At 35.7% G+C, this 3,702-nt stretch overlaps 4 non-coding genes across 4 annotated transcripts in view; all 4 read right to left on the bottom strand.

Annotated features, from left to right (window-relative positions):
* Trnac-gca (transfer RNA cysteine (anticodon GCA)) overlaps window positions 1–3 on the bottom strand; it is a 72-nt gene extending 69 nt beyond the window's left edge. Inside the window, exon 1 of the tRNA in view lies at window positions 1–3. This exon is cut by the window's left edge and continues 69 nt beyond it. This is a non-coding gene — a tRNA (tRNA-Cys).
* A 1,044-nt stretch (window positions 4–1,047) lies between these two features.
* Window positions 1,048–1,119, bottom strand: Trnac-gca (transfer RNA cysteine (anticodon GCA)). The gene has a single exon. It is a non-coding gene; the product is annotated as a tRNA-Cys (tRNA).
* A 307-nt stretch (window positions 1,120–1,426) lies between these two features.
* On the bottom strand, window positions 1,427–1,497 carry Trnac-gca (transfer RNA cysteine (anticodon GCA)). The gene has a single exon. It is a non-coding gene; the product is annotated as a tRNA-Cys (tRNA).
* A 1,051-nt stretch (window positions 1,498–2,548) lies between these two features.
* On the bottom strand, window positions 2,549–2,619 carry Trnac-gca (transfer RNA cysteine (anticodon GCA)). Its single transcript has one exon. It is a non-coding gene; the product is annotated as a tRNA-Cys (tRNA).
* Window positions 2,620–3,702: the final 1,083 nt, after the last annotated feature.

Below are 3,702 nucleotides of genomic sequence, written 5' to 3'. Positions count from 1 at the left end.
CCCACGTAAATCGCTCGAAATAATTTCTTGCTCCTGCTTATAGTCATCGATCTACGATATTTACAAACGCGATAGACTTCTTAAGATGCATTTGATGAATAATCTAACTAGAGGAATCCCGAATTAGTTAAAACTGATTGCGCATAAGAATCCTTTTTGTCTTTTACTTTCAATGCAGTTGAAAGACGCTTAAATTTAAACGTTATGATTTTTCTCTAAAAATACTTTTTTATGTCAAATTTTCCTCAAAATAGGAATCGATTGAAGAAATATTCAGCGTATGGTAATATTCCAGCTGTTTAAAACTACAAAGGTGGCACCCGGGGTTAACCGGGGACCTCTCGATCTGCAGTTGAATGCTCTACCACTAAGCTATACCCCCACATAAGGAGAGGAAAATGAATATCCTTGTATTCAAACGTATTAACATAATTTTTACAAATGGGGAAGTCGAAACATTAAACGTTTGAAGATTAATCTGAGTATAGGAAGAATGAACTACATGAAACTCAGTTCGCAGCCAAATCTAGCATATCTGCTCGATTCAAAGCATTTGAAAGAATGCATACACTAAATGATGTGATAATTCTTTCTCCGACTACATGATCTTTAGAATAAGAATCTGTAAAAAAAAAAAAACATTGTATGATTAAATTCCAGTCAACGACACCCATACAGCAAGCACAAGGGCTTGAACTGCGGACCTCTCGATCCGCAGTTAAACGCTCTACCACTTAATTAAACACACATGCAGTCGAGCAAAATAACATTAATGTATTGGAACTTAAATAATGCTCTTTACAAATGAGAAAGCGGGTATATGATTTTCTTTAAGAATGATAAAATAAAGGAAAAACGATCAACATTAAAATGCGTATGAAGAAGCATTCGTCATCACGGCCCTTTTAAAACCCCTTGAAGAAATGTATGTTCTATGTGTTAAGATCCCTCTTCAAAAAATGTCTTTCAATTTTTTACACGAACTTCGTAATAAGAATGGATAAAAATTCATGCACCTGATTGAATTCTAGTTGATCACAGGTACTCAGGGGGCACCCGGGTTTGAACCGGGGACCTCTCGATCTGCAGTCGAATGCTCTACCACTGAGCTATACCCCCACGTAAAACTCTCGAAATAATTTCTTGCTCCTGCTTATAGTCATCGATCTACGATATTTACAAACACGAAAGACTTCTTAAGATACATTTGATGATTAATCTAACTAGAGGAATACCGAATTAGATAAAACTGATTGCGCATAAGATCCCTTTTGTCTTTTACTTTCAATGCAGTTGAAAGACGCTTAAATTTAAACGTTATGATTTTTCTCTAAAAATACTTTTTTTTGTCAAATGTTCCTCAAAAAAGGAATCGATTGAAGACACATTCAGCGTATGGTAATATTCCAGCTGTTTAAAACTACAAAGGCGGCACCCGGGGTTGAACGGGGACCTCTCGATCTGCAGTCGAATGCTCTACCACTGAGCTATACCCCCCGTAAAACTCTCGAAATAATTTCTTGCTCCTGCTTATAGTCATCGATCTACGATATTTACAAACACGATAGACTTCTTAAAATGCATTTGATGAATAATCTAACTAGTGGAATCCCGAATTAGTTAAAACTGATTGCGCATAAGAATCCGTTTTGTCTTTTACTTTTAATGCAGTTGCAAGACGCTAAAAATTAAACGTTATGTTTTTTCTCTAAAAATACTTTCTTATGTCAAATGTTCCTCAAAATAGGAATCGATTGAAGAAACATTCAGCGTCTGGTAATATTCCAGCTGTTTAAAACTACAAAGGGGGCACCCGGGGTTAACCGGGGACCTCTCGATCTGCAGTCGAATTCTCTACCACTGAGCTATACCCCCACATAAGGAGAAGAAAATTAATATCCTTGTAATCGAACGTATTTACATAATTTTTACAAATGGGGAAGTCGAAATATTAAACGTTTGAAGATTCATTTGAGTATAGGAAGAATGAACTACATGAAACTCAGTTCGCAGCCAAATCTAGCATATCTGCTCGATTCAAAGCATTTGAAAGAATGTATGCACTAAATGATGTGATAATTCTTTCTCCGACTACATGATCTTCAGAATAAGAATCTGTAAAAAAAGAAAAAAAAAAACATTGTATGATTAAGATCCAGCCAGCGACAACCATACAGCAAGCACAAGGGCTTGAACTGGGTACCTCTCGATCCGCAGTTAAACGCTCTACCACTTAACTAAACACACATGCTGTCGAGAAAAAATAATATTAATGTATTGGAACTTAAATAATGCTCTTTACAAATGAGAAAGCGGGTATATGACTTTCTTTAAGAATGATCAAAGTAATGGAGAAACGATCAACATTAAAATGCGTAGGAAGAAGCATTCGTCATCACTGCTCCTTTAAAACCACTTGAAGAAATGTATGTTCTATGTGTTAAGATCCTTCTTTAAAAAATGTCTTTGAATTTTTAACATGATCTTCGTAGTAAGAATAGATAAAAATTCATGCGCTTGATTGAATTCTAGTTGATCACAACTGCTCAGGGGGCACCCCGGTTTAAACCGGGGACTCTCGATCTGCAGTCGAATGCTCTACCACTGAGCTATACCCCCACATACGGAGAGGAAAATTAATATCCATGTATTCGAACGTATTTACATGATTTTTACAAATGGGGAAGTCCAAAACATTAAACGTTTGAAGATTAATCTGAGTATAGGAAGAATGAACTACGTGAAACTCATCTCGCAGCCAAATCTAGCATATCTGCTCGATTCAAAGCATTTGAAAGAATGTATGCACTAAATGATGTGATAAGTCTTTCTCCGACTACATGATCTTCAGAATAAGAATCTCTAAAAAAAAAAAAAAAAAAACATTGTCTGATTAAATTCCAGTCAGCGACAACCATACAGCAAGCACAAGGGCTTGAAGTGGGTACCTCTCGATCCGCAGTTAAACTCTCTACCACTTAACTAAACAAACATGCAGTCGAGAAAAAATAACATTAATGTATTAGAGTTTAAGACAATGCTCTTTACAAATGAGAAAGCGGGTATATGATTTTCTTTAAGAATGATCAAAGTAAAGGAGAAACGATCAACATTAAAATGCGTAGGAAGAAGCATTCGTCATTACTGCTCCTTCAAAACCAAATGAAGAAATGTATGTTCTATGTATTAAGATCCCTCTTTAAAAAATGTCTTTCAATTTATTACATGATCTTCGTAATAAGAATAGATAAATATTCATACGCCTGATTTAATTCTAGCTGATCACAACTACTCAGGGGGCACCTAGTTTTAAACCGGGGACCTCTCAATCTGCAGTCGAATGCTCTACCACTGAGCTATACCCCCACTAAAACTTTCGAAATAATTTCATGCTCCTGCTTATAGACATCGATCTACGACATTTACAAACACGATAGACTTCTTAAGATAAATTTGATGAATAATCTAACTAGAGGAATCACGAACTAGTTAAAACTGATTGCGAATAAGAATCCCTTTTGTCTTTTACTTTCAATGCAGTTGAAAAACGCTTAAATTTAAACGTTATGATTTTTTTCTAAAAATACTTTTTTATGTCAAATGTTCCTCAAAATAGCAATCGATTGAAAAAATATTCAGCGTATGGTGATATTCCAGCTCTTTAAAACTACAAAGGGGGCACCCGGGGTTGAACCGGGGTCC

The sequence above is a fragment of the Uloborus diversus genome, unplaced genomic scaffold (assembly GCF_026930045.1).
Source record: "Uloborus diversus isolate 005 unplaced genomic scaffold, Udiv.v.3.1 scaffold_1313, whole genome shotgun sequence".
Classification (NCBI taxonomy): Eukaryota; Metazoa; Arthropoda; class Arachnida; order Araneae; family Uloboridae; genus Uloborus; species Uloborus diversus.
This window is presented reverse-complemented; position numbering and strand designations above follow the sequence as displayed.